The sequence below is a fragment of the Schistocerca serialis genome, chromosome 10 (genome assembly GCF_023864345.2).
Source record: "Schistocerca serialis cubense isolate TAMUIC-IGC-003099 chromosome 10, iqSchSeri2.2, whole genome shotgun sequence".
In the NCBI taxonomy this organism is placed as follows: domain Eukaryota; kingdom Metazoa; phylum Arthropoda; class Insecta; order Orthoptera; family Acrididae; genus Schistocerca; species Schistocerca serialis.
This window is the reverse complement of record NC_064647.1, coordinates 227,378,051-227,397,365: the sequence shown is the minus strand read 5'-3', so window position 1 is coordinate 227,397,365 and position 19,315 is coordinate 227,378,051. Positions and strand designations below refer to the sequence as shown.

Genomic DNA, 19,315 nt, shown 5'->3' with positions numbered 1-19,315 from the left:
AAATTTCTCGAAATTTCCACAAGATTTAATGGAGCCCAGACGCGGTATTCTTCAGGCCTGCAGTGACTTTACAGAACACTTGTGCCAAAGTGTGGCCGGCCGGCGTGGCCGAGCGGTTCTAGGCGCTACAGACTGGAACCGCGCGACAGCTACTGTCGCAGGTTCGAATCCTGCCTTGGGCGTGGATGTGTGTGGTGTCCTTAGGTTAGTTAGCTTTAAGTAGTTCTAAGTTCTAGGGGACTGATGACCTCAGCAGTTAAGTCCCATAGTGCTCAGAGCCATTTGAACCATTTTTTTGTGCCAAAGTGTTAACACTTCCATGATGTGAAGGAAGATAGTAATGAAAATGGACATATTGAGCATATCCTGAGTTAGACCAATTATCTAACGTGTTTTTTCAATGGTAGTGTAAGTTCGTTTGGGTTTGTCTTGACAGTAAAGTGTTTATTCAAAAACAAATTAGCGACACATTCTGTGCGCCATCCTGTATCTGATTTTTTAAAAATTGATTTCTTGATTAAGGCCACAATTTCAAAGATGGTTTTAGCATTCCGCACTCCGTCTTCAGGCCACAAGTGGTCCATCGGGACCATCCGACCCCCGTATCATCCTCAGCTGAGGATGCGGATAGGAGGGGCGTGTGGTCAGCACACCGCTCTCCCGGTCGTTATGATGGTTTTCTGTGACCGGAGCCGCTACTATTCGGTCGAGTAGCCCGTCAGTTGGCATCACGAGGCTGAGTGTACCCCGAAAAATGGCAACAGCGCATGGCGGCCCGGACGGTCACCCATCCTAGTGCTGGCCACGCCCAACAGCGCTTAACTTCAGTGATCTGACGGGAACCGGTGTATCCAATGCGGCAAGGCCGTTGCCCCAAAGATGGTTTTGCACTGGTTAAATTAGAATCAACTGTTGTACAACACTGCACACTGAGGTGACAGAAGTCATGGGATAGCTCCTAATACCGTGCCGATCCTCTTTTTGCCCATTTCTCCTGCCTCCAGTTCACTGGGTGTTTGTGTTGAACTCATCATTTCATCATCATTTATGAAAGTGGCGAGATTGGATTGAGCAAAGGTTGGGAATTTGTATGGGCGCTGATAACAGCGCAGTTGAGCGTCCCATAAACCAAACCATCATCATTTTTTCCCCAGCTCAGTACAACAACTCAACATGGTGTGGACTCAGCAAGTCGCAGGAAGTCTCCTACAGAAATACTGAGCCATGTTCCCTGTATAGCCGTCCATACCTGTGAAACTGTTGCTGGTGCAGGATTTTGTGCATGAACCGATCCCTCGATCCCATAAATGTTCGATGGGATTCATATCGGGCCATCTGACTGGTTAAAACATTCACTCAGATTCTCCAGAATGTTCTTCAAACCAATCAGGAAAAATTGTGGCCAAGTGACATGTTTGGGAACATGAGGCCCATGAATGGCTGCCAATGGTCTGTTGTGGTTCAGTTGACCCAGTTGACCTACTCCATTCCATGTAAACACAACCCACACCACTATGGAGAAACCACCAGCTGCACAGTGCCTTGTTGACAACTTGGGGCCATGGCTTGGTGGGGGTCTACGCCATACTCGAACTTTACTATCAGCTCTTACCAACTGAAATCGGGAATCATGTGACCAGGCCACAGTTTTCGAGTCGTCCAGGGTCCAGCCGATATGGTCACTAGCCCAGGTGAAGTGCTGCAGGCGATGTCGAGCTCTTGGCAAAGGCACTCGCGTCGGACGTGTGCTGCCATAGCCCATTAACAGCAGATTTCGCCGCACTGTCATAATGTATACGTTCGTCGTACATCCCACATCAGTTATTTCACGCAGTTGCTATGGTTCAATTTTTTTATCTTGGCGATTCGCGCATGCCCGCCCAGACGCGGGAGATTGCTGCGTTGCCAGTTGTACGCCCCAAGAGAAGCAGCGCCATAGTATACACTCCTGGAAATGGAAAAAAGAACACATTGACACCGGTGTGTCAGACCCACCATACTTGCTCCGGACACTGCGAGAGGGCTGTACAAGCAATGATCACACGCACGGCACAGCGGACACACCAGGAACCGCGGTGTTGGCCGTCGAATGGCGCTAGCTGCGCAGCATTTGTGCACCGCCGGCGTCAGTGTCAGCCAGTTTGACGTGGCATACGGAGCTCCATCGCAGTCTTTAACACTGGTAGCACGCCGCGACAGCGTGGACGTGAACCGTATGTGCAGTTGACGGACTTTGAGCGAGGGCGTATAGTGGGCATGCGGGAGGCCGGGTGGACGTACCGCCGAATTGCTCAACACGTGGGGCGTGAGGTCTCCTCAGTACATCGATGTTGTCGCCAGTGGTCGGCGGAAGGTGCACGTGCCCGTCGACCTGGGACCGGACCGCAGCGACGCACGGATGCACGCCAAGACCGTAGGATCCTACGCTGTGCCGTAGGGGACCGCACCGCCACTTCCCAGCAAATTAGGGACACTGTTGCTCCTGGGGTATCGGCGAGGACCATTCGCAACCGTCTCCATGAAGCTGGGCTACGGTCCCGCACACCGTTAGGCCTTCTTCCGCTCACGCCCCAACATCGTGCAGCCCGCCTCCAGTGGTGTTGCGACAGGCGTGAATGGAGGGACGAATGGAGACGTGTCGTCTTCAGCGATGAGAGTCGCTTCTGCCTTGGTGCCAATGATGGTCGTATGCGTGTTTGGCGCCGTGCAGGTGAGCGCCACAATCAGGACTGCATACGACCGAGGCACACAGGGCCAACACCCGGCATCATGGTGTGGGGAGCGATCTCCTACACCGGCTGTACACCACTGGTGATCGTCGAGGGGACACTGAATAGTGCACGGTACATCCAAACCGTCATCGAACCCATCGTTCTACCATTCTTAGACCGGCAAGGGAACTTGCTGTTCCAACAGGACAATGCACGTCCGCATGTATCCCGTGCCACCCAACGTGCTCTAGAAGGTGTAAGTCAACTACCCTGGCCAGCAAGATCTCCGGATCTGTCCCCCATTGAGCATGTTTGGGACTGGATGAAGCGTCGTCTCACGCGGTCTGCACGTCCAGCACGAACGCTGATCCAGCTGAGGCGCCAGGTGGAAATGGCATGGCAAGCCGTTCCACAGGACTACATTCAGCATCTCTACGATCGTCTCCATGGGAGAATAGCAGCCTGCATTGCTGCGAAAGGTGGATATACACTGTACTAGTGCCGACATTGTGCATGCTCTGTTGCCTGTGTCTATGTGCCTGTGGTTCTGTCAGTGTGATCATGTGATGTATCTGACCCCAGGAATGTGTCAATAAAGTTTCCCCTTCCTGGGACAATGAATTCACGGTGTTCTTATTTCAATTTCCAGGAGTGTAGTTCGCAAATTTACGTTTAGGGGGGAGCGCGCAGTTTATGAAGTAAAGCCACCATGGCCACATTAACCCTTTCGCATCTACAGAGACGTGCTCCCCGCATTCCGCGATGTGCGCGATTTTGTCATCACTGCACTGCTCGCCTGTGCTGACACATGGTGTTTCGACTGCTTTGACACACTTATCATTCGATTTCACAAAAATTATTTGGCCCAAAAATTTGATTTTTACACATCATCTTGACTGATACCTTCCCCCCATAAATGACTTAATTTTGTTTCGATGTTCAACGCAGTTATTGTGCAGCATTAAATGTAGTAAACCATTGCACGAAATTTTGAAGAGTTTGCAGAGGTAATAGTCCACAGTGTATACTTTCCGTGTGGTCGATTTTAGTTGCCACTAGAAATTTAAAAAAATTACAGTCAAACGAATAAAATTCGTGAAGTAAGACACTTCGATGTTTTTAAATAAAGAAAATGTTAAGCATCGAACAAGATCTGAACCCAGAATCGTTTGCATAGTAGCCAAACACCTTAACCATTACGCTATTACAGCTTGTCATTTAATAGAGTTCCTGGAGTACTTTAAAGAAGCAAGCAAACTAACGACAAACACTGTTGGTATGTCTATGAATTACTCACGTTTCGTCTAAGTACAATAGGAAATAAACAATTACCACTGTTCTTTATTGCGAAAAAGCGGTTAGTGAGAATGAATTTCCTTGCTATCGCCTGAATTAGGAGGCTTATTGCTTGTTTGGTTTAATTAATTAATAGAATATTAAACAGTTGGTATAAAGAACGCTTTTTCCAAACTTTCTTTTATACAAGTCTGCTATCAAGACACTGCTTTTGTCCAGTTACTTTACGTTTCTAAAACTGAACACGCTTGTCCGTGCTCTGCACTGTAGTGGAGCTCTGGCAACGTCGTTCTCTGTTCATTGGCTGACTGCGTTTTGTGATGTCAGATGCGCAGAACGAACCTAAACTCGGCCGCCGTCGTAAATGACGCGCACTTTCGTCGGTTATGACTGACCAGTCTACACAAACGCTGCTGTCGGTCGTTAAGTGAAGGCCGTCGGCCCCTGCGTTGTCCGTGGTCAGAGGTAATGCCTGTAATCTGGTATTCTCGGCATACTCTTGACACTGCATCTCGTGGAATATTTAATTTGCTAACGATTTCCGAAATGGAATATTCCACACGTCTAGCTCCACTACCATTCCGCACTCAAAATCTGTTAATTCCCACCGTGCACCCATATTCACATAGCATTGTTACCAATTAAAAATAAGGATTTCAAACAGCACGAGCACATGCTACTTGATACATGAAAGCAACCATATAAACAATGAAAGCCGTTGTTGCTTCATCGTTCTGATTAACATAAGACACTTTCGCCCACCACAGAAAACTACCTGAAATTATCCGACTCTTTCCATGCATGAGGTCTGCTCAAAAAATTCCGGAACATTCGTAATTCCTCTCCAATGGGGTGTTGGAGCGAAATGCACTTGGCATCCGTGCACTCGCCTGAGTTTAATGTGTAACTGCCGGAAGGTTCATTGTTGTATGTCTGTTAGTCATTGTTCAGTGCAGTATTGAGTAGAATGTCGTGTCGCACAGTTTGCGAATTTCGAGATGGCAGAGTTAGAGGAGCAACGCGTCTACATTAAATTCAGCGGTAAAAGTGGGGAAATCTTTGCAGGCACACACCGTATGATGGGTGGGAGAGTGGGTGGATGGTCGGTTGGGGTCGAACAGTGAGGTCATCAGTCTCACGGGATTAGGGAACAGTGGAAAGGGCAGTGTCCTTTCAAAGGAACCATCACGGCATTTGCCTGAAGTGATTTAAAGAAATCACGAAAAACCTAAATCAGGATGGCCGGACACGCGATTGAACCATCGTCCTCCAGAATTAGAGTCCAGTGTGCTAACCACTGCCCCACCCACGGAGGCTCATCTCCCGTATCGGCAGCCCAGGTCTGGGCTTCCAATTGCCCTTCGTGTCCGATCCCTGAACTGGAAATTGGTGTACACCTGGGCCACGGCTTCGCCTGGACCTTTCAGATGGCCCTAAGGACTCAGTTCACCCCACGGCTCTCCGCTGTCACTTCCTCTCGATTCTTGACTAGTACAGAGGCCACAAAGTGGTTTACACCAATGGCTGATGCTCACATCGGCTTCGCGTATGTCCATGGACGACATATTGAACAGCATTCCTTGGCAGATGGCTTCAGTGTTTTCACTGCCCAGCTGGTGGCTATATCTCGTGCTCTTGAGCACATCCGTTCACGCCCTGGAGAGACGGTTCTTTTGTGCACCGACTCCTCGAGCAGCCTACAAGCTCTCGACCAGTGCTACCCTCGTCATCCTTCGATAGCGACCATCCAGGAGTCCCTCTGTGCCCTGGAACGGTCCGGTCGTTCAGTGTTGTTTCTCTGGACCCCAGGTTACGTAGGAATCCCAGGCAACGAACTTGCCGACAGGCTACGCGGAAACCGCTTATGGAGGGTGGCTTCTCTGCAACTAACCTGTTTTCACTACTACGCCGGAAGGTTTTGCGGCTTTGGGAGACGAAATGGCGTAACCTCAGCACGCATAACAAACTGCGTGCCGTTAAGGAGACTACGAATGTGTGGCAGTCCTCCGTGCCGGTCTGTCGCAGGGACTCTGTGGTTCTCTGACGGATCCGCATTGGCCACGCTTGGGTGATACACGGCTACCTCCTGCGCCGTCATGACCCACCTCAGTGTAGGTGCGGGCCCCGGCTGACAGTGGCCCATATATTGGTGAGCTGTCATTATCTGGCTGCTCTGCGACGGACTCTTCAGTTACCGGACTCGTTGCCATTAATTTTAGCTGACAACGCCTCATCGGCTAATTTAGTTTTCAGTTTTATATGCGATGGTGGGTTTTATCATTCTACGAGGGCCGTTCAGAAAGTAACCTCTGGTTGATTTAAAACAATACACCAAGTTAAATAAAAATATTTTATTATATACATCTTACAACTACATCTTTGCACTATTTTTCTACATAGTCTCCATAGCGATTGAGGCACTTATCGTATCTCTTCGCAAGCTTTGAAATTCCTTCTGCATAAAAATCACCCGCTTGTGCCTGGTGCCAGCCTGTGACCGCATCTTTGAGCTCTTCGTCGTCATCAAACCGCTGTGACCCGAGCCATTTCTTCAAATGCATGAAGAGATGATAATCACTTGGCGCCAGGTCTGGGCTGTAAGGTGGATGGTTGATAACGTCCCACTTGAAGGACTCAAGAAGGGCCGTTGTTCTGCGAGCAGAGTGAGGACGGGCGTTATCGTGCAAAAAAACGATACCGGAAGTCAGCATACCACGGCGTTCGTTCTGTATAGCCCGTCGTAACTTTTTTATTGTTTCACAGTACACGTCTTGATTAATGGTCGTACCACGTTCCATGAATTCAACCAACAACACCCCTTTGGCATCCCAAAACACCGTTGCCATCAGTTTTCTGGCAGAAAAATCTTGCGAGGCTTTTCTTGGTTTGGTAGGCGAATTTGAATGTGCCCACATCTTTGATTGTTCTTTTGTCTCAGGGTTCACGTACTTAATCCAGGTTCCGTCACCGGTCACGATTCTGTTTAACAATGGTTCTCCTTCGTCCTCATAACGTGACAGAAAGTCTAATGCAGAGGCCATTCTTTGAGTTTTGTGGTGGTCGGTAAGAATTTTGGGCACCCATCGTGCACAGAACTTACGGTAACCCAATCTTGCTGTCACTATCTCGTACAAGAGAGTCTTAGAAATCTGTGGAAAACCAGTATACAACTCCGACATTGAGAAACGTCGATTTTCACGAACTTTTGCATCAACTGTGTGAACGAGTTCGTCAGTCACCAATGATGGTCTACCACTCCTCTCTTCATCATGAACGTTTTCTCGTCCACTTTTAAGTAAACGTACCCATTCACGGACAACTCCTTCACTCATAACTCTTGGTCCGTACACGGCACAAAGCTCACGATGAATAGCTGCTGCAGAATATCCTTTGGCTGTAAAAAACCTTATGACAGCACGCACTTCACATTTGGCGGGATTTTCTATTGCAGCACACATTTCAAACTGCCACAAAAACTAAACTAGCGCAGGTACGACGTTCACTCGACCACGGCTTGATGCCGACTGACCTGTTGAGTGCGTGAACGCTACTCCCCCCACAACCCGCTCTGTGACCAATCGGAGGTTACTTTCTGAACCGCCCTCGTATATAACTTTTTGCGCATGTTGTTTGTTCCTTTGTGTTCTCCACTCTAATGCTTTTAGGGTGGATGTTTTAATGCGTCTCGTGGTCGGCCAACTACGGTCATCTGCAGTCTTGTTTTTTCGGCCTCGGGCATGGATGTGTGTGATGTCCTCAGGTTAGTTAGGCTTAAGTAGTTCTATGTCTAGGGGTCTGATGACCTCAGATGTTAAGTCCCATAGCGCTTAGAGCCATTTGAACCATTTCTCTGTGGTTTTCTTTTCCTGTTCTTGTTCAAATGGTTCAAATGGCTCTGAGCACTATGGGACTTAACTGCTGAGGTCATCAGTCCCCTAGAACTTAGAACTACTTAAACCTAACTAACCTAAGGACGTCACACACATCCATGCCCGAGGCAGGAAAAACAAGAGTGCAGATGACCGTGGTTGGCCGACCATGAGACACAGGCTGTAGCGCCTAGAACCGCTCGGCCAACCAGGCCGGCCCTGTTTTTGTCCATAGTAGTGTTGGTTGTCCTTCTGTCGTTCTTCTGGTTCTTCCTTTCTCTTGTTAATGTGCTGCGTCCTCTTTTCTTCTTTCCGATGTGTAATTATTTTCCCAGGAACAAGGGACCGATGACCTCGAAGTTTGCTCCCTCTCCCCCCCCCCCCCCCCCCTCTTTTAAACAAACCAAACAAACAAACAACCTACCCCTCTGACCTAGTTGCGCCTCAGCCACCTGTCTGAGTATATCAGCCCATCGTGGTTGAGTACACGTTTGCAGAATACACCGACATGATCCTTCTGAATGGCGAAGCTCACAGTAACAGTATTGCTGCTCGTCGCCTTTATCGAGTTCGTTCTCCACAACGTCCGAATCCATCGCGTACCCTTTCCTCAATAATTACGCGACGGCTTCGAGAGAGGAGTACCTTCACATCGGCAGGCGTGATTGTGGTGTTACAAGGAGACGCCACACATCCGAGCTGGAAGAGGGCGTGCTGCATAACACTTAAGAGAACTCTTCAAATAGCGCATTAGGAATTTCGTTGGCTATTAATGAGTGGGACTGTAAAACAAGTGACGTACTGGATCACGTCTAACCAATTACTTGTAAAAGCGGTCGCGTTACCACCATTGATGAATTTCTGAGTAGAACCAACTGATATGTATGTATATATTAGTAAAATCTAACTTCTGGACCATTTTCAGAGCAGTAATGTGTTCACTGTAAATGAGTATTGTAATAGTTCTATTACATGTTCATTACCTTACATAAAAAAACATTTTTTTTAAATTTTGAATTCAACGCATTAATGCGATCTCAGTACATGAGTGTTTGTAAAATGATTCTTTCATATAGGGTTCATTTAAAAAAATGACGAATATTTCACTTGGGTACTGTGGCAGGTACATTAGCTTATTTGTTTCAGTTGTAAATATTTGTCATATATTATTATTTCTTTTTGACAATTTCTACATCCTGGAGGACCTCCTCGCTACGAATCAATTGGAATGAATGTTAATCTAATCCCATGTCTCACAAATGTTACAGCACAGAATCGGTACGTTTCCAGACATTGTTTTCAACGCAAAATATACACTCACTCCCCTCAACACATTCTAGAAGTTTGTAATGGGAGTTTCGGAATAGCTTGTATAGTTAGAGGGATCATACTGACATTCGTGAATATTTCTTTTACATCTGTGAGAATGACTTCGTGGATGTGGCATAGTCCGCTAGCAGATGTTCTGCTGGGAAGAGGTTACGGAAGAGCACGCAGAAGATTCAGAGTTTGGAAGAGCCTCTAATGCAGATGACGTAGCTACTATTGCTTACTGTTTCAAACATTACTACAGTAACTGAAGATGGTCTCGGTGAAACGGTATCAGGTGAACCAATGGGCGAAACTTCTACTACAGATGCAGCAGGTGGGGGCAGACTATTCGGCTGTATTTGAAGAAACATTTCCTCAAAGTGATGGAGCTGGTTCTGATGCTAATTGGCTGAAAATATGGATTTATATGCATGGTGTGAAGTTGGTTGTGGTCCCCAATCTCTTGGGGAAATGTCACCCTCCTGAACTCCTGTTGACATAGCCAGTCATGCTGCTGATTTGTTTAAACTTTCTCAGCACAGATTTCGTGCTCGTAATTCATTGGTACAAATATTTACCATCTGTCAAAACGGTTCAAATGGCTCTGAGCATTGTGGGACTTAACTTCTGAGGTCATCAATCCCCTATAACTTAGAACTACTTAAGCCTAACTAACCTAAGGACATCACACACATTCATGTCCGAGGCAGGATTCGAACCTGCGACCGTAGCAGCAGCGCGGTTCCGGACTGTAGCGCCTAGAACCGCTCGACCACCCCGGCCGGCTACCATCTGTCACGTTGAATTTAGACACACATAATAAACTGTGAAAGTTTTTGATTACTATTCCCGAAAGAGCATTTACTGATATGCGTTTCATTATTAAGTTAAATAAAACATTGTACCTTAAAGAGTTAAGCAAAACATTTTACTTGTACAGTAAGGCAGACGTTCTAGAGTTTATTATTATTTGTATAGGTCCGATAGACCTCCACTACTTTGGGTTACTAATGCAAAATATGTTTACCATATTAAATTTGAGCTATGTTCGATAGAGCGCAGTCGTTGTATTTGCTAACTGATGTCCACTGAGGTGGCAAAAGTTGAGAGATATAGAGATCACGGTAGTATCGCGTACATAAGGCGTAAAAGGGCAGTGCATTGGCGAAGCTGTCATTTGTCCTCAAATGATTCGTGTGAAAAGGTTTCCGATGTGATCACGGCCGGACGACGGGAGTTGACAGACTTTGAACGCAGAACAGTAGTTGAAGCTAGATGCATGGTGCATTCCATTTGGGAAATCGTCAGGGAATTCAGTATTACGCGGTCCACAGTGTCAAGAGTGTGCCGAGAATACAGAATTTCAGGGATTACCTCTCACCAAGAACACTGCAGTGGCCGACGGCCTTCACTTAACAACCGAGAGCAGCGGCGTTTGTGTAGAGTTGTCAGTGCTAACAGACAGGCAACACTGCGTGAAATAGCCGCAGAAACCAATGTGGGACGTATGGCGCACTTGCCCATGTGTGACAAAATCTGGCGTAAATGGGCTATGGCAGCGACCGATCGACGCGAGTGCCTTTGCTAAAAGCACGATATCGTGTGCAATCCCTCTCTTGGGCTCGTCAACATATCAGTTGGACCGTACGATTGGAAAATCGTGGCCTGGTCAGATGTATCCCGATTGCAGTTGGTAAGAGCTGATGGTAGCATTAGAGTGTGGCGCAGACGACAGAAAGCCATGGACCCGATTTGTCAACAAGACACTGTGTAAGCTGGTGGTGGCTTCATAATGGTGTAGGCTATGTTTACTTAGAATGGGGGGGTTTCTGGCCAACTGAACAAATCACTGACTGGAAAACGTTACGTTTGGATACTTAGAGACCATTTGCAGCCACTCATAGACTGCAGTACTGACCCTACGACTTATCTTAGAAGATAAAGGAAAGGCAAGCATTTGTAGACTTTGAGAAAGCTTGTGACAATGTTGACTGGAATACTCTCTTCGAAATTATGAAGGCGGCAGGGGTGAAATACAGGGAGCGAAAGACTATTTACAATTTATACAGAAAGCAGATGGCAGTTACAAGAGTGGATGGGCATGAATGGGAAGCACTGCTTGGGAAGGGAGTGGGACGGGGTTGTAGCCTATCCCCGATGTCATTGAATCTGTATATTGAGCAAGCAGTAAAGGAAACAAAAGAAAAATTCGGAGTAGGTATTACAATCCATGGAGAAGAAATAAAAACTTTGAGGTTCGCCGATGATATTGTAATTCTGTCAGAGACAGCAAAGGACTTCGAAGAGCAGTTGAATGGAATGGACAGTGTCTTGAAAGGAGGATATAAGATGAACATCAACAATAGCAAAACAAGGATAATGGAATGTAGTCTAATTAAGTCGGGTGATGCTGAGGGAATTAGATTAGGAAATGAAACACTTAAAGTAGTAAAGGAGTTTTGCTATTTGGGGAGCAAAATAACTGATGATGGTCGATGTAGAGAAGATATAGAATGTTGACTGTCAATGGCAAGGAAAGCTTTTCTGAAGAAGAGAAATTTGATAACATCGAGTATAGATTTAAGCGTCAGGAAGTCGTTTCTGAAAGTATTTGTATGGAGTGTAGCCATGTATGGAAGTGAAACATGGACGATAAATAGTTTGGACGAGAAGAGAATAGAAGCTTTCGAAATGTGGTGCTACAGAAGAATGCTGAAGATTAGATGGGTAGAGCACATAACTATTGAGGAAGTATTGAAGAGAATTGGGGAGAAGAGGAGTTTGTGGCACAACTTGACTAGAAGAAGGGACCGGTTGGTAGGACATGTTCTGGGGCATCAAGGGATCACCAATTTAGTATTGGAGGACAGTGTGGAGGGTAAAAATCATAGAGGGAGACCAAGAGATAAATACATTAGATTCAGAAGGATGTAGGTTGCAGTAGGTACTAAGAGATGAAGAAGCTTGCACAGGATAGAGCAGCATGGAGAGGTGTATCAAACCAGTCTCAGGACTGAAGACCACGACAACAACATGGACTTCATGTTCTCAAACAACAGTGCCATGTCACTGAGCCACAATTTTTCACTACTAGATTATTAAATATGTCATATATGCACTGAGGTGACATCGGGGCTGTCATTTGTACTCAGGTGATTCATGTGAAGAGGTTTCCGACGTGATTGTGGCCACACAATAGGAATTAATACACTTTGAACGGGGGATGGTAGTTGGAGCTAGGTGCATTGGTCATTCCATTTCGGAGATCGTTAGGGAATCCAATATTGCGAGATCCACACTGACAAGAGTGTGCCGACAACACCACATTTCAGGCATTACCTCTCACCAAGGACAACGCAGTCACTTGACGACCTGTTGCAGCGGTTTCTTCTTAGACTTGTCAGTGCTAACAGATAAGCAACACTGCGTGAAATAACCTTGGAAGTCATACTGGGATGTGCGATGAACGTAAGAACCTTCAACATCGCAGCGCGTCAGATAGGCTGGTGTGAGGTGCAGGTTACACCATTAAGTAGTGGTTTAGACTTTGTACATATGTACTGTTTGTTTTTTCCCCTTTTTTCCCCTTTTTCCCCCCTTTTTTTAGTTTATAAATGTATAGCTATGGTGTTCTTTTAATCATTCACAAAGGTCTTCTTAGGCACTTGTGGGTTTTATTGTTCTGAAGAAGGTGTAGTTATCTACGCCGAAACCTAGGTTAACGCTAGGTGCTTTTTTCGCAACCGAGGCGGGTTTCTAGTTTTGTAATGTACGATGAACGTATCGGTTAGGATAGCGCGGCGAAATCTGGTGATGATGGGCTATGGCTGCATGCGAACGAGGCGAGTGCCTTTGCTAACAGTGCGACATCGCCTGCAGCCCCTCCATTGGGCCCGTGACCATATCGGTTGGACCCTATGCGGCAGGAAAACTGTGGCTTCATCACATGCGTCCCCATTTCAGTTGGTAGCAGCTCTTCTGAAGAGCACGTTGCAGTGCATCCCAGATATGGTCACTAATGTTCATGTCTGGGGAGTTTGGTGGCCAGCGGAAGTGTTTAAACTCAGAAGATTCTTCCTGGAGCCACTCTGTATCAATTCTGGATGTGTGGGATGTCGCACTGTCCTGCTGGAATTGCCCAAGTCTGTCGGAACGCATAATGGACACGAATGGATGCGTGTGATCAGACAGGATGCTTACGTACGTCTTACCTGTCAGAGTCGTATGTAAACTTATCAGGGGTCCCATATCACTGCACCTGCACGCGCCCCACCATTACAGAGCCTCCACCAGCTTGAACAGTCGTCTGATGACATGCAGGGTCCATGGATTCGTGAGGTTGTCTCCATACCCGTACACGTCCATCTGCTCGATACAATTTGAAACGAGAATCGTCCGTCTACGCAACACCTTTTCAGTCAATCAACAGTGTTGACGGACCCAGGCGAGGCGTAAACCTTTGTGTCGTGCAGTCATGAAGGATAGACGAGTGGGCCTTCGGCTCCGAAAGCCCATACCGATGATGTTTCGTTGAATTATTCGCACGCCGACTCTTGTTCGTGGCCCAGCATTGAAAGCTGCAGCAATTGGCGGAAGGGTGCAGATCCCACAAAGTGAAGAATCCAAGTTGTAAACAAGGCACTGTGCAAGCTGACGGTGGCTCCACAATAGTGTGGGGCCGTGTTTACATGGAATGGGCTGGGTCCTTTGGTCCAACTGAACCAAGCATTGACCGGGAATGGTTATGTCCGGTTACTTGGAGACCATTTGAAGCCATTCACGGACTTCGTTCCCAAACAACAATGGAATATTTATGGATGGCAATGCGCCATGTCACCTGAGCACAATTGTTCACTATTGAATTGAAGAACATTCTGGACAATTCTAGCGAATGATTTGGCCACCCAAATCGAGCGACATGAATCTCACGAACATATACGGGGCACAATCGAGAGGTCAGTTCGTGAACAAAATCCTGCATCGGCAACACATTCACAATTACGGACGGCTATAGAGGCGGCATGGCTCACTATTTCTGCATGGGATCTCCTACGACCTGAGTCCATGACACGTAGAGTTGCTGCAAAGGAGGTCCGACACGATATCAAAAGGTATCAGACGACTTCTGTCACTTAGTGTGGGGCGCTGGGTGACTACGAGAGGTGGCGTAGACGGCAGGCCGTGGGAAGCTTTCAAGCGTTGCGTTGAGGCCTTGGCAGACATGAACTGTTTCGCGCCGTCACACGTTCCGCCGATAACCACAGACCGAGAGAAACGACCACCAGCCGCAACCATTGACAACCACAGGCCTCCAGATGCTCTCCCTCCCCTCTTCATCCGTCCACGTTGTCTCTGAATAGCTGTAAACCAAACGGAAACATCATTGTTCATTTCGTTCACGCGTCTAAGAGATAATGCATCTTGCCCAACCATGAAACATGACGCGCAGTGGTACGTATATATGCCTTAAACTATACCTGGCACCATTGTGACTCTAAATTAGTACAATGAAGCGCAAATAAACTGGTACAGACATGCGTATTCAAATACAGACATGTAAACAGACAGAATACGGCACTGCGATCGACAAAGTCTGAATAAGACAAGAAGTTGGTTCAAATGGCTCTGAGCACTATGGGACATCTGAGGTCATCAGTCCCCTAGAACTTAGAACTGCTTAAACCTAACTAACCTATGGACATCACACACATCCACGCCCGAGGCAGGGTTCGAACCTGCGACCGTAGCGGTAGGGCGGTTCCAGACTGAAGCGCCTAGAACCGCTCGGACACACCGGCAGGCAAGACAACAAGTGTCTGGCGCAGTTGCTAGAACGATTACTCCTGCTACAGCGGCAAGTTGTCACGATTTGGGCGAGTCTGAACGTGGTGTTATAGTCGGCGCACGAGCGATGGAACGCAGTGTCTCCGAGGTGGCGATGAAGTGGGGATTCCCCCGTATGACCATTCCACAAGCCTACTGTGCATATCAGGAATGCGGTAAAACATCAGATCTTCGACATTGCTGCGGCCGGAGAAAGAGCCTGCAAGAACGGGACCAACGACGATTGAAGAGAATCGTTCAACGTAACAGAAGTGCACCCTTCCGCAAATTGCTGCCGATTTCAACGCTGGGCCGTCAACAATTCAACGAAACATCATCGATATGGGCTTTCGGAGCCGAAGGCCCACTCGTGTATCCTTGATGACTGCACGACACAAAGCTTTACGCCTCGCCTGGGCCCGTCAACACCGTCATTGGACTGTTGATCACTGGATACATGTTGCCTGGTCGAACGAGTATCTTTTCGAATTGTATCGAGCGGATGGACATGTGCGGGTATGGAGACAAACTCACGAATCCATGGACCCATCATGTCAGCAGACGACTGTTCAAGCTGGTGGAGGCTCTGTAATGGTGTGGGGCGCGTGCAGATGGGGTGATACGGGACCCACGATAAGTTCAGATATGACTGTGACAGATGACACGTACATAAGCATCCTGTCTCATCACCTGCATACATTCATGTCCATTATGCGTTCCGACAGACTTGGGCAATTCCAGCAGGACAGTGCGACATCCCACACATCCATAATTGCTACATAGTGGCTCCAGGAAGAATCTTCTTAGTTTAAACACTTCCGCTGGCCACCAAACTCCCCAGACATGAACATTATTGAGTATATCTGGGATGCCTTGCAGCGTGCTGTTCAGAAGAGATCTCCAGCCCTTCGAACTCTTATGGATTTACGGACAGCCCTGCAGAATTCATGGTGTCAGTTCCCTCCAGCAGTACTTCAGACATTAGTCGAGTCCATGCCACGTCGTGTTCCGGCACGTCTGCTTCCTCGCGGGGGTCCTACACGATATTAGGCAGGTGTACCAGTTTCTTTGGCTCTTCAGTGTAGAATGTTCCTTCTTGATCGCTTTTTACTATACTCAAAATTTTGTATAATACTTTGTTGTTAATACTGTACATAATAGGAAACAAAACTAATTTGGTTCTGTTGGGTAAAGTCATACAAAAATAAGTAAGATAAACCCATTTCCGCTTGATAGAAGCGAACGAAAGAAAACTAAAAAAAAAGCTTACAAAAGAGTCCACTGCAAAGCCTAAAGTTGTTTCTCACTGTCATTGTGCATAATGCATTGATCATGAACCAGTTTGCCTTTCTTGTAGTTGGACACACTTACCAACGCAGTTAGCAAACTGTCCAGATAACCCTACGGTATATTGCTGCATTCCTCCACAGGGGCCGCGTAAGGTCTCTCGTGGAAGAGGACGATTGCAAACAGCTCCCTTTAGTGTGGTCTATGCATTCGCAATGCAGTTGAGATCTGGAGAACACAGACCGTTCCATCTGACTGATTCTGTCCTCCACTGGAAAGGTGTTCACAGGGTTGTGGCGATAGGGACGTGCATTATCGTCCATTAGCGTGAATCCCCCCCACCCCTCCAATATGTTCACCAAATGGAGCCACATCGCGTGCGAGGATGTCGTCCCGATACTTCGCACCAGTCATCCTCTAGTGCGTTGGCAGAAGATGTATCTTGCGGCTATACTCGATTCCACCCCAGAATGTGACTCAACTGCGGAAAGCTGGTGGTCTACGATACATTTACTGTGCAAACGTTGTACTCGTTGCCTCCACACTCGAATATCGGTATTGTCTGGGTGGAGACTGATACGGATCTCATCAGAAATGAAAGTCGCCTCCCACTGCTGTCCAGTCCACAACAACGAATGGTTTCATGTCCAGCGACACGAGGCCATCACCGAACCCGATTTAGAGGGGTAGAGATCTTCTAGCAGTTAATTCCTGCTCATGAAGCCCATTTGGTATCGTTTGACACCTGCAAGCGTGTAACTGTTTGGTAGTCGCTGTAGCCCTGTAGCATTTTGTTGAGGGTTTCTGCGTGCTGTTATACGCAGATATCGGTCCTGGACACCTTCTCTTGTCCGCCCCCGGTAGCTGAATGGTCAGCGTGACGGATTGTCAATCCTCTGGGCCCGTGTTCGATTCCCGGCTGGGTCGCGGAATTTTCTCCGCCCAGGGAGTGGGTGTCGTGCTGTCATCATCATCCTAACATCCTCATCGACTGCAGGTCGCCGAAGTGGCGTCAGATTGACAGTCCGGCACCCGTCGAACGGTCTGCCCGACGGGGGCCCTAGCCATACGATAAAACCAAAAAAAACTTATTCTTTTTCATGGTCACTTCTGTGACGATCCTCAACTGATCCTGTCTCCACAAACTTGTTCCTTTCTAGAGGCATCAATCTGACTGGCAGCGACGTTCGCTGCAACGTCCGCCTGACTCATTCGCTGCCCCGTTGGGTGACCATATGGCGCCTCTGATGGTACATCATTGTTGTCGGAACCATCCTGAAGTTAACACAACTGCTGTAAAGACAGAGGCCAAGTACTGCAATGCTCACAGAAGTCAAAGTTGCCATACACTGCTCTACTGGCCCCTCACGGTAGAAACATGGACTCTTTCCGCTGGAATTACGTTACAAACAAACCAACGAACTGATATAATAATGTATTTCTAGATCATATCGTTCACTATTGCAGTTTCGGCAATATGCAACAGTTATTTTGAACACTGTATTTTCGTAGACGTACAAGTTAACATGAGTATCTGTCAGATGAGAAACAGCTAAGTTCGCCTCTCTCTCTCTCTCTCTCTCTCTCTCTCTATCTCTCTCTCTATCTCTCTATCTCTCTATCTCTCTCTCTATCTCTCTCTCTATCTCTCTATCTCTCTCTTTCCCCCCCCACCCCTCCCCGCATTTCCACCTCAGTGGGTACGTCTTCGCGAGTGACTGTGGAAAATGAGAAGATGAGATACATCCACAACGCACGACTGTGTGGTGTATGTTCCGGGCAGGATAAGTGATGGACCCGTACTTTTTTGAAAACGAGGGAGCTGCCGTCACTGTGAACGCCGACCGTTACCGAAACATGCTTTCTGATTGGATTTTTCCTCCTCTTATTGATGGAAATCACGATTTTTTGGTTTCAACAACATGCTGCGCCATGTCACACATCCCGTGAAACGATTGCTCTGATGAATGAAAAGTTTCCTCAAAAAATCTCTTTACAAGGCAACCAGGAATGGCCTGCCAGATCATGGGATCCTACGCCTTGTGATTTTCTTGTGGGGGTTTGTGAAATCAAAAGTGTACATGAGCAAACTGGAGTGTTGGCAGAAGAGCCAACACCGTGTTGCTAGAGGAGGCCGAAATGCACGCTTTTAAGCTCACGCAGATTGGCGTGGGGTCTGGAACATTACAAGGAAATGAGAACTTAGAAAAACAGACGTAACTGGTAGAATACTTAACTTTAATCCACAATTGGCGTACATCGCTCTTGACTGTACATGCTTCACAATATAAGTATCAAATGCTATGGCGCCTTGCTAGGTCGTAGCAAATGACGTAGCTGAAGGCTATGCCAACTATCGTCTCGGCAAATGAGAGCGTATTTGTCAGTGTAGCATCGCTAGCAAAGTCTGCTGTACAACTGGGGCGAGTGCTAGGAAGTCTCTCTAGACCTGCCGTGTGGTGGCGATCTGTCTGCAATCACTGACAGTGGCGACACGCGGGTCCGACGTATACTAACGGACCGCGGCCGATTTAAAGGCTACCACCTAGCAAGTGTGGTGTCTGGCGGTGACATCACACAAACCACGAACATTATACCAATTGAAGGATGAAATGAAAAGGATTATTAACGGCATCCCTCCAGATGTTTGTGAAAGCGTCATCGAGAACTTCAAAGAACGCATTGCTCGCTGCCATGTTGCCACAGGTGGTCATATTTAGCATTTAATTTTCATACATAAAGGGGAGAAGTCACTTAACGTGTTTGTATAAATAAATCAACAAATTTTGTCTGTTCTGTAACACTTTAATATTTGTCCCTACTTCCCGGACACCCTCTGGATCCCATTTCATTTCGACTGATCCTCTTAACATTGACTTCATTGTACACTACTGCCCAGCATTGACTTGATTGTACACTACTGGCCATAAAACTGCTTCACCAAGAAGAAACGCAGATGATAAACGGGTATTCATTGGACAAATATATTATACTAGAACTGACATGTAATTACATTTT

General features: G+C 47.1%; 1 protein-coding gene and 1 pseudogene across 1 annotated transcript in view; one reads left to right on the top strand and one right to left on the bottom strand.

Annotated features, from left to right (window-relative positions):
- LOC126424710 (ras-related protein Rab-32-like) overlaps positions 1-19,315 on the top strand; it is a 435,086-nt gene that overhangs the window by 311,278 nt on the left and 104,493 nt on the right. The gene's annotated exons all lie outside the window — the stretch shown is intronic.
- LOC126425582 (5S ribosomal RNA) lies at positions 756-873 on the bottom strand (annotated as a pseudogene).